Source organism: Helianthus annuus, chromosome 3 (assembly GCF_002127325.2).
Source record: "Helianthus annuus cultivar XRQ/B chromosome 3, HanXRQr2.0-SUNRISE, whole genome shotgun sequence".
Taxonomy (NCBI): domain Eukaryota; kingdom Viridiplantae; phylum Streptophyta; class Magnoliopsida; order Asterales; family Asteraceae; genus Helianthus; species Helianthus annuus.
This window is the reverse complement of record NC_035435.2, coordinates 154,094,235-154,106,658: the sequence shown is the minus strand read 5'-3', so window position 1 is coordinate 154,106,658 and position 12,424 is coordinate 154,094,235.

Sequence of the window (12,424 nt, the reverse complement as noted above, 5' to 3'; positions counted from 1 at the left end):
TCAAGGCCAACCAACTACAGATCAGCTGTAGATCTATCCTTGTCTCTCACTCTAGATGTAGTGAGACAAAAGTCGTTCATGAATGAAACTAATGACAAAAGACAAAGGGAGGAGGATAGCTCTCAGAATTCTAAGAAGAGCAAATCCAAGTTCAACAATAACCAACAGGATTCCAACAAAAAGCCTACATGCAAAACCTGCAAAAGAAGACATTGGGGGCAGTGTCGATTAAGCCAAAAGATAAAGCAATGTGGCGTCTGTAAAAGAACTGGCCACCAGTCCCACGAATGTAGGGACATGAAGGATGCAAACTGTTTCAGCTGTGGTGAAAAGGGGCACATCAGTACTAATTGCCCTAAGGCTGCCAAGAAAGGAGCAGCTAGGTCTGGAAAGGATAAGAAAGGAACCACCTAGACTACCGGTTGAATACCTGCGACAGTGCACATCGATAATAGCAATAGGTACGTCCTATACCATTTAGCATTGATAATGACTGCCAAGTATTTTTGCATTGATGCAAGGGATAATAAACCTTTAGCAAACCATAAGCTTAGCAAACTCTGGATTACATTCATGAGGACTTCATATATTAAATATGAGGTATAATTTACCAATGGAATCTTTAATGACCTCTCTCCCATTCTCGGAGATAATCCTTTCATAAGAATCTGGAGTACTCTTCCCCAGAAAGAGTACGACAATATATATTATTTATTTTATTTTATTATTTTTTTTCCTCATTGTTTTCTATCGTCTGCGAATGCCAAACTATGTTTGATAAGAGTACCATATGAGGATTTGCGTATCCTAGTGTGTCCCATAGATTGCTTCCATGCCTGATCAGTATGGAGGTTTAATGCATGGGATCCCCGAAGATATCCCAATGATCATATTGTACTAAAGTCGACTAGTAGTATTCAAAGGAGATATCCAATATAAAAATGTCCTTATAAGTATCTCTACTTAGGGCATCTTTGCAATAGTAAAGGGAATATGTCATTTATCTGACACCGAAAGCGATAGATAAGCTAAAGTCTGAGAATACGGAAATCTCTGACATCTCTATGTGTCATAATTAGCTTCCTTATAAGAATTACCATGGTTACCTTCTGAAATGCAAGAGGATGTTAGGACAAACATCCCGCTTAGGGCTGCAGTTATTGTAAGAATCTTATATCTGTTATTACCAGCGAAATAGGAAGAACTAAGAGCCAAATCCATAAGTTTTGGATAAGGTTTCGAAAGGCTAAAATTCAAGGTTCTAAGAACCCCGATTTCTTTTTCGTAAATAAGAAAGACGGTTCATTTTGCTTATGCATGAAATACCGCAACCCAAAATAGGCAACAATTAAGAATTTCCATCAGCTGCCCAGGATCGTCGATTATTCGACTAAGTGTGAGAATTAACTATCCCCTAAGATTAGTTTAAGCGGTGATTGGAATAACCATCTCACCTTAAGATCAACTTTTCTATAATAGTTGTTATATAAGTATCAAGGTTGCTCCTTGGGAGACCTTGTATAGATAAGATGTTAAACATCTATTGCTAGACAGAAAAATTGGTAAGTCCAATTATAGGCGTTTGAAAGTTGCCTTGGAAACAACGAATAAGATCGAGCAAATCCATAACCATCTATAAGTTGCCAGTATTCGGCAGAGAATCAAGGATTCATGGAAATAGCAAACCTCCTAAGTTCTTGTTAAGAAATAAGGTTCAACAAAAGATATCACCCTGGAAAGGTGTGCCAATCTGTTGATTGTCAGGCTAGTAAGCTCTGAATATATGAAATCATTCGAAGTAATCGAATATATCAAGATCAAATAACTTATGAGCTAAAACCTATTTAAGGAGCTTGGTGGAGCTCGCGATGTATTGCACCCTAAGGATTAAAGGATATGTTCCGCCAATAAGTCAAGAAGCACTATCACATAACGGTTGGCTGACAGACGGACAGAGTGAGCGTACCATCCAAACATTGGAAGACATGCTTCGAGCATGTGTGATTAATTTAGGTGGCAGTTTGGATAACCGCCTACCCTTGATAGAATTCTCCTATAAAAATAGCTACCATACTAGTATTAGGGCCGCGCCTTTGGAGGCCTTATACGGTAGAAAGTGTAGATCGCCCATTTGTTGGGCAGAAGTTGGAGATGTGCAATTGTCAGGACCAGATATCGTCTTTGAGACGACGGACAAGATCGTGCAGATTCGCGATCGTTTGAAAGCTGCCAGGGATAGGCAGAAAAGTTATGCGGATCCTAAGCGCAAGGATTTTCACTTCGATGTAGGTGAAAAAGTGTTGCTTAAGGTATCACCTTGGAAAGGTGTAATGCGATTTGGAAAGAAAGGCAAGCTAAGCCCGAGATACATAGGACCTTTCGAGATAATCGAACGTGTCGGAGCAGTCGCTTATAAGTAAACCTGCCTGAAGAACTTAGCACTATACATAATGTGTTCCGCATCTGTAATTTGAAGAAGTGTTTCGCTGACGAATCACTGGTTATACCGCATACAGATATACACATAGATGAGAGCTTGAAGTTCGTGGAAAAACCCTTGTCGATTGAGGATCGACAGGTAAAGAAGCTTCGAAGGAAGCATGTACCTATTTTCTAGGTCAAGTGGGATGCCCGTAGAGGTCCCGAATACACGTGGGAAGTGGAATCCACGATGCAAGAGAAATATCCCCATTTGTTTGAATAAATCTCGGGGTCGAGATTTCTTTTAAGGGGGTGAGGATGTAACACCTCGAAAAATTTCGTCCAATAATGTCTTGACACGTGTCATAAGGTTCCGTTATGTGAAAACATACTTTAGAGGGACTAAAAGTGACAAACAGTGAAAACTATGGAACGTAAGGGTCCAAAGTGTCAACAATGGATAAATAGACTCTATGATAACCCTACATAATGATTATAACCTTAAACGGATGGTTCATGGATCATACGACGCGGAAATTGCACAAAAGTGAAGTATTGTAAACTATAGGGGCCAAAAGTGTCAACATGTTTAATTTATACCTCTGAGTGAACTTTTGGCAGACCCGAAGCTTTGTATAGCTAAAATATACTCACTAGAATATGTGGTAAAAATTTCATGAAGTTTCGTTAACGTATGAGAAAGTTATGGCCAAAACCGTACTTAAGGGACTAAAAGCGTCAACGTCGAATTTCAGGGCTTTTCGGTTGAGCGCAAAGTTATCCGAGGGCATTACCATGTTGGTAAAAGTCCTAAGGTTCTTAAAAACCAAGTTTGGGGGTTTACGGGTCGAGAAAAGCAGCCGAAACGTCGCATACAAGTTCAGGGACCAATTCTGCCAAGTTTGAAACTTGTTGGGCTGATCAGAGGGTCAGGCGACCCGCCTGGACATGCCCAGGCGGGCCGCGTGGGACTGCCAGCATCAGATTTCGCGAAAATGGGTTGTTTGGGTCCGAATTTTGAGTTGATACCAGCTGTGTGCACCTCCATTTTGCTCCAATAATATCCCTTGCATGCCTAGCCTACTAAGAACTCACTATAACATCTGAATTTCACCTTAAATCAGATCATTCACTCATTTTTCTTGGGCACTTGGTAGTAACAATAAGCTCTCAACTCTCAAAAACATTCAAGGCAACTTTCTGGAGGAAATCTGATCATCAAGGCCGACTTCTAGTGTTCACTAAACCTCTATAGGACTCTTGTAAGCTTTCAATTCGTTCTATAATCCGTTTTTGCTTTGATTATTAGTAAAAGTCAAACTGGGTGTTCATAACCTTTGACTTTCCGATTAAACGGATTTCTTTCAGTCATTTCTCGAATTGAAACTTGTTATATGTTGGTAATATTATGGGAAACAAACCCTCAAAAGGGTACTCTCTGATTCCCACTACATGCATGCTAAATGTCGAGTCAAACCTATTTCTAAAAAGTCAACAGAAGCGATTTTTGTGAAAAATGACATGAATAATGATATAGATGACATGCAATCTGTTTGATCTTCATAGAAAGCTTTATTATGAATATAAGAATGTATTTTACCACGATCAACTCGACGATCTTTAGTGTAAACCCGGATTGGAACCGAAAGTCTTAATAAACGACTTTTTCGTAAACTATCGGTTCGGATCCGTACATGCATGTGTGAGATCTGTATTTTAGAGCATTTTTGACCATTGGCATTTTAGTTAAACTTTCTGGAAATTTTATGTCATAAGTCTATGCTTAGCCGATTCGAATGCATGTTTCCGATTTATGCATAAAGTTGACTATTTTGCCCTTTTTGATATAAAACGTGATTTTTGGAAAAGTGAAAGGATAGAAATCTTCATTTCTAATATATAAACTTGCACCGAAAATTTCGGATCAGTTGGTGGTCCAGATTGTGAGTTATGGCCATTAGCGTAAAACTATATTATAAATTTACATAAACGGTCCTTTTCGCGTAGAACCCGTTTCTGGCCACGTTTTGATACGAAACTTTTTACCAACAGATGTAATATAATATTCTGGGAATTTTGATGATTTTTAATTAATTTTTGGCTGAACGGATCCTAGATCGCCTAGTTATTTCGGGTTATGTCGGTTTTGACCGTTTAAGCCATAAAATGAGTTTTACACCTCCTTTTGACCCGAAACCTTTTTCTACTGATTTTATATGATGAATAAATTATTTTAAGTATTCTGGAAATATAAAAATCTCAGATTTAATTTGAAAACCCGAAAACGCCCTTAAATCGCATATTTAACGTTTTAAGCGCATAGTAAGCGTTATACTTGTTTTAAACATATAAGACCTATACCTACTGATGTGTTTAGCATATTTTCATATAAAAACAGTAAGTATAAGTATATGAACTCAGACTTCCAGTTTTGGCACTTTTAGCCCTTGTGAAATTACTAAAATACCCCTACGGTGCATAGTTTGGTTTTAAATGATAAACTTGGTATATGGGTCATACCATACTGATATAATATGTTATATTAAGTATAATTACTGTATGAACCAGACCCGAAACTCAGAGTTCTAATTTTACTCTTTTATTATCTTTTAAATGACCAAAATGCCCTTCTAAGGCATAAATCGGGTTTAAAATTATTCCGGGCAATATAGAACATAACTTACTGATATTATATCATATTTAAAGCATACTACCTCAGGGAACTTGCATTTGACTTATTTGACTACCCGTAATGCCCTTTTTGCGTTCGGTTCGGTTTACGTAACTAGTTTGCGTAAATTGACCGAAACGGGTCAAACATTATCATTTTTTTTGTCTCAAAATCCAGAATGTATTTTGTATACCCATATTACACAAGTATTCAAACTTGTCGGGTCTAAATAACGTTCTATCCGGTCTTCGCTTAATCGTGCGCTTGAACCGTATATTTCCTTAAAACTAACCGGTCTAAGCTTATGCTTAATTAAAGACCCGTTAGTATTCTAATTGGTTATTTATACCGTCGTTCCAGACTAGAGCCTTCCGGTAAATTGTACCTACGCTTACTTAAGTGAATACGGCTGAGTTATTATAATTCTTGCTATTTAAGACAGGAGCTAGCTCAGGTAAATACTCTTAACTTATTTTCCCTATTACGGGCTTGGGATACGGTAATATAAATACCGCATGGTCAGGTATGGGATTCGAAGACCAATGTGTCGGGAAATTCAAATAACCTGTTTTAATTCGTATTGCTTGACTGAAACATTGGGGGTTAATGCGACCGTGTCCTGGATATCCTTGACTCATTAATTGCAAATGGCCACGACCTAAGCACGGGGTGTAGGCATACACCTGACAGATGCTTTATGCTTATTATTTGATTATACCCAATATGGGATTCCCAATAAGGGAATAGTGGTGTGTCGGTTAATCTTGAACCGGCATAGGACCGGGCCCCGTATGTAGAGCAAGTTATGTAAAACTGATAACATGAGATATAGTTTGTCCCAAGTATAAAAGATTAATCTTGCCTTGTGCATCTTAATCAAGTGTCAAAATAGTTTGTGCCTTGTGCGCCTAAACCAATTTTCATAAACTCTTTTCAAATGAGTCAGTTGAGTGTATTTACCAGTGAAAACTGACGTATTTTCCAAAGTCTAAGTGGCAGGTACAAGTACGTAATAGGCTGGAAGCTGCTCAGGGCGTTAGTAAGGAATCTTGCAAGTTCTAGGCGTCTAAAGTCTGTTGAACATTTATCTTATTTTATTTGATCCGCCTGTGGATCCGTTTCAACTACTGGTGATATTAAATATTACGTTTATGTAAAGTTGAAATGAATCTATTTCTGCTTCCGCTGTGCATTTATATATTGTGTTGTTTGACTATGATGTTATCAACTACGTCACGTTACCCCCACCGGGCCCACCGGTGACACGTGGAAATGCGGGGTGTGACACTGCTGCTCTTGCCTGTGGGATAACAAACGAGCCTTTCAATTATTCAAAGTATATTTTGGAAGCTATGAAGAGAAATGTGTTAGGAGTCAGAAAGGACAAATTTCTCATGTATCCAAGGTTTTTGCAAATGATTTTTAATGCTCGTTATCCAGAGTTGGAGAGATCTGGAAACACATTGGAATTGAAGCCTATGGGTCCAGCTTGTTTTGGTGCTCTCACTCCAAAGAAGGGTACTGAAAAGAAGTTTGAAGGATTGATTCCGTTAGAGAAATTTGGTCAATTTGCAGAGACTGAAGATGTCATTGCTAATCCAGTGATAGTGCAACCTGTTCAAGTGAATGAAGCGCCTGCAAATGCTATTGTTGCTGAAGAACATGATATTCAAAGGGGTGTTGAAAATGAGCCTGAGACAGAGTTTTTAACAATTGATTCTGACGATGAAGGCATTGAGATTATTGTAACAACTGCCACTAAAATCAATAATTAGAACAATCATTAGCTAATAAGAAAACCCTAATTGAGACACCCAAGTAATTTTGCACTAACCCTAAAATTTTCATAGCAATCGGAATCAGGATCAGGGCCCTAAAACCTAGGGGGGATAAACCCTATTTGATAATATCTAAACGAATTTTGCGTGGAAGTTAAGTTTCGTTCGAAACTGATTCAGCAAAGCTATACCCACAGCAAGGCTACCCTAGGCTATATAGGTATCCCAGGCGAGTCGCGACAGGGTCAGGAATATCTTCCGCGACACGCGGGGGAGTCCAATTTCAAGTATAAATAGAAGGGGTTGGGACTTGATTTCAGACGTTAATTCGACGAAGAAATACTCTCTGTAGGTCGAGATATCACTATTATAACACAATTAAACACACACTAATCACGAAGTGCTGCCACAATCAGGGTAATAACTCGATCGCTATTACGATTCAACGTCCGATCGATTATAACTATCCAACGATAGTCCGGGTGCTGCTCAATTGAGCTTGTACTTTGATTATTCGTCGTGATTTCGACTTGAATATTAGAGTGCTGTTCGAATTCGGACTATGCTCTGTTATTCGTTGTGAATCCGATTGAATTATCGAGTATTGCACTGATTAATCGTTGTGAAGGTTTAATCTCGTGAATTGACGTAACTGCTGTATTAGTTACTAACCTGTGTGTGTGCATTGTGTTAAATTAGGTTTAAGCAAAGCTAATCAGTAGGCTTATATCTATTGCTCGTTAATCTGCAATGTGAGTCATTCTTCTTTTTAAATTGTTTTCTCACAGTTTGTGAGTAAATATTACAATACCTCAAATTATTTTCAAGGTTATAATTACAGGGATTAAGTCTTTGTAATCACCAAATTACAGCTGGTATGTGGGGTATTGTGCACAGTACTGTTATTATCACTCTATGTGAGTGAATATTACTCTATGTGAGTTATTTCTACTCTGTGTGAGTACACCGTCACTAGATGGGCAACGGGACCCACTAGTGGTATGACCACAGTCACAGAAATGAATCGAGTGACAAATACCCATTCTTGATAATTGGTTGATAGAAACATTGTAATCGCTCTTAATACTGTAAATTATAACTAACGGGTCGTTTTAGAAAACAGAATGATTCACTCAGTATTTCCCTGCTGACAAAACCTTTTTCAAACATGTTTCAGGTGATCTGTGTGATCCAGGAAAAGTGCAGTAAAGCACTATCAAGCTCAGAGAGGTGGCTCAGTGTAAATAAATGAATAAAACATGTTTTGAAAAATAAAGATTTCTGTGTGAAATCAACTTATTGTAAATTATGGGATTTATCCCTTAAAAAAAAAATTTGTGTAATATATTAAATGAGTATATTTCACGGATAAAAGATCCTGTTGTAAAAAGACTTCCGCTGTCACATAAATTAAAATACCACGGGTACCACGGAAATCTGCACCGCGGGCCCCGACTCCGTCCAGGGTGGGTCGGGGGCCGCGACAATTATGTGTGATTCTGGGGAAGATGAAGAGCTTCCTCCTGAAGCTGAAGCTGTTACTGCTGTTACTGCTGTTCCACCTGTGATTTCTGCTGAAAGTTTGGCTCTGCTGTTAAAATCTGTAACTGAAAAGATGGGAAATCCTCCTTCTGATCTTTCAGTTTCTAATGAAGAGTCTAGTGAGAACCCAAAGGATCCTGATTCCCTACCATTGAAGCAGAAAAGGAGGGATCCTCGACTCGGAATGTATGTTGAGCAAAACAAAGATCAATCCATGAATACTGCTGAGGATGATGAAGGTCTGTATGACTTCGATTTTGAGAAAAGTGTCACTGATACCACCACTGATACTGAAGATATCTTTGAGTTTGAGGCTGACACTCAAAGAAATGATATGGATGCCACCACTGTTGATGTTCAAGTTACAACTGTTGATACTGATTCTGTTGATATTATGTCACTTGGTGTTTCTGAATCTGCAGGTCCTTCTAGAGTTGTTCTTGATGTGCCTAGCAGTTCTAGTGGTAAAAGACCTGAAGAATCGTTTAAAATGCCGATTGATGATGATTCAAGTCATGATGATGAGTTTATTAGTATGAGAGAGATGAAGAAAAGATTGATGGTACTTGAGCAAGATTCAATTCACAAAGATGCCAAGATTATTCAACTTGAAGACACGATAGTGAAGAAAGATCAACAGATTCAACAGCTTCAAGGAGATGTTAGCTTGTTGTTCAGTGCAGTTTATGATTTACGAGGAAAGTTGGAGAAGAAATTTGGGCAAGAGTTTTCTGATCCGACTGACGTTGAAAGTAGAAGAAAAGCCTTTGAAAAGGATAATGCTGAGAAAAGTGCTGCAATGGAACAATACTTTAAAAGAGTTACTGATCTAGTGGCAGACAAAGAGAAGGCTGAAAGAATTAAGAAGAAAAGAGAGTTGGTAATTTTGAAGAACAAGAATCTAAATCCAGATGATGATGATGCTCATACAACTCACCATTTAATGGATGTTGCTGAAACTCTCTATGATCAAGTTGGTAATCGTTCTGGAGTAGTTAGCTGGGGTTTTGATCATGATCGAAAGAGATGGTGGATAAAAAGAAAAGTGGGCCCTGTCGAGTGGTATAAACACCCAGGTCAGTTTCAGTCTTTCACTAAGGTTGATCTGACAGAGTTGTCCAAGGCACCTTATGTAGATGACAATCCTGGAGGTCCTGGATATGTGTTTTTCGAGAGGTTGAAGAGGGAAGTTCTTCATAACTTTCCGTCGATGCGAACGGCAGAGTGTTTTGTTAAACCAGCTAAAGGTATTAGAGATCCATTCACAAAGAAGCGTATGAAGATTGTGCTCTGGCCTGTAACTGACAAAGAAAAGATGATTCCGTTGGTGAAAAAGATTCCAAAAGGTGCTTTGAAGTCTTTACATTTCTGGGCTTATGATAAGCGTCTTGGTCAGGCTGTGTTTGTTTGTGATGGTGATGTAAGCTTTCGCTTAGTGGATCAAGTGGATTTGCTCAATCTTGCTCTTGAGGATCTGGAGGTGTTGGCACAGAATCAGATTAGAGCTACTGAGAAGTATGAAGAAATTGCTAAAGGATGGACTGCAGCTGTTGCTTCAGCCATTCATATTCGCACAAAAGGTTTTGGTGGACTTAAAGATCGTTTGGGTGGTGATCGTGACAGTTGAAGCCTCAAGAACCTGCATGCATAAACCTAGGGGGAGATTGTTGGAACCTGAAGGTTTATACATGTAGGTTAGTATAGTTAAAGGGTTGTTTCTGTATTTGCTTAGTTTACTTGTGGGTCGATTATGTATGGTTTGGGTTGTTTTGTTTGTAGTCGCATGGGCCTAGGTTTAGGGTCCATTAGTTTTGTATTTAAACAAACCTCAACCATTTGGTTGAGGTTGATCAGTGGTTGCGACTCAAGGGATATCCGAAGTACACAAGGAATCTTGTATCAGTCTTAGTTCATCTTTGAATGCAAGATATTCCGGTTTGTGATTTAATTATTATTGTTTTGTTTATCTATTCGTTCTTGAATCGGCTTGTGATTGTTTTCCGCACCTTCACAAGTTAAAGTTTGATATCATTGAAGGATCCTCACGGGTTTTACAGTATATATAATAAATTTTTAAATGAAGAGATACAAACTTATATATAATTTCTAACCAACGCGACTTTTAAACGAAGAGGTACAAACTTATCTATATAATTTCTAACCAACACGAATTTTGAACGAAGGGGTACAAACCTCACGTTGGTAAAGGGTATGCTATATTTAAAAGTAGATTGAAGAGTTGTGACTTTTTTTGTATATCTATGAAGGGTTGTGATTTTTTGTAAGAGTGTGATATATACAAAAGTATTTTGAAGGGTTATGACTTTTTGAAGGGGTGTGATCCAAACCATTGTGTCTAAGTTACTTTTTGCAGTATTATATAAGTTGTGACTTTTTTAAGAGGTGTGATCTAAACCATTGAATTGTTGAATCGTATCCCTGTGCGTTGGTTCAAGTATGTCTCGGTTCATTCGAAGAGTTTAATCAGGTACATATGTGAGAGGCAGTTATGTATAAAATGAAAGGGTGTGAGTAAAATGAAGTAAACGGTGTGACTTTTAAACAAATGAGACATAACCCAAATAAATTTATTAAAGGGATGTGTATATTGGGACATGTTGGTTTGGGTTGTGGTATGTGTTTATTAATGCAAGGGTATTGTTTAAGGGTGTGATGTGAAGAGACACAACTATTAAGTTAGCCTAAGGTACCCCAAGTTACTTTTTATAGGGTTATATAATTTTGTAAAGTGGTGGCGGGCAGTATGTGGTGGTGGTGGCAAGATGTGGTGGTTATGGTTTTAGGGTTAGTGAATTTGAGAATTTGAGAAGATGATGTATATATGCAATTTTTTTGGTTTTATTTATTAAACATTTAAATAAAAGTATGAATTGACCAGTATATCCTTAAGTGAATAAACATAATTTAAAATTTTAACCTTGTTAGAGTCAAAGGAGGTATGGTGTAATGAATTTTACTAATAAAGGACTGTGACTGTAATTATTGAAGTTAAAGGTCACCCGTTGCAATTCGATACAGACATAAAGAACGAAAAGTGTAATTTTCCCTTAATAATATTTTATTTAAAACAAAAATCGTCAACCAAAAGAATATATTTTTTTCTTTAAAAAACGAAAAATAATGTACTGATCACCGGACGAAAATCCAAGATTTGGTTAAAACCACTTCTTCCTCCGTTCTCCATTTTATAGCAACTCGACGTCTGCCTGGGAGCTTCTTCGATTGGGCCTTCTTCTTGTGGCTTTACTTGTTGACCCTTGAAGCTGACAATTCACCCAATTTTGCGATTGGGTTTCTGGAACCATATCAGGTGTAGGGTCCATTGGGGATATAGGAAGTTGGTGGTGAGGGATGTTTGGTAGCGAAATTTGCGAAGAGGAAATGTTTTGTTACGGGCTAGGATTTTGTTGGGGTAGTCTGGGTTTCGGGTCGACAAAATGGGTTGTTTGGATCGAAAGAACGGTTGAGTGGTCTTAGGCGGCACTCTCCTCTCCACGCCCCACTTCTTGTGGTCTTAGATGACACCTTTTTCAAAGGTTAAATTTTGGCTACAATATATATGTTGCTCACAATTTACACGTTTATTGTTTTTATTGTTTTTTTCATGAATCACATTCATGTATATTTCAATGTTTTTTGTGGACTAAAATTTATCACACATTTTATCAAAGTGACGTGATGAAAGGGGGAAGGGGAACCTCACCCGACCCATAGGGTAGTATTAATGAGGTGGATTAGGTGGTGAGGTGGCGCCTAGGTGGCCATGGGGTCTTTGCGAGAACCGCATGAATCAAGTGGTAGAAGGGGGAACCACACCCCATGGCCTTAGTTTTTTTTAGCATGTCTATTTTTGCAAAGCTATGTTTATTTTGTTAACTTTTTCTTGTTCAAAAACTTGTTTATTTTAGGAATTTTCCCAAATTAAATTGTCATTCTCAAACAATGAAGGAGAATTATGTCACAACTAGAAAGCAGGTGAGAGGTATCATTA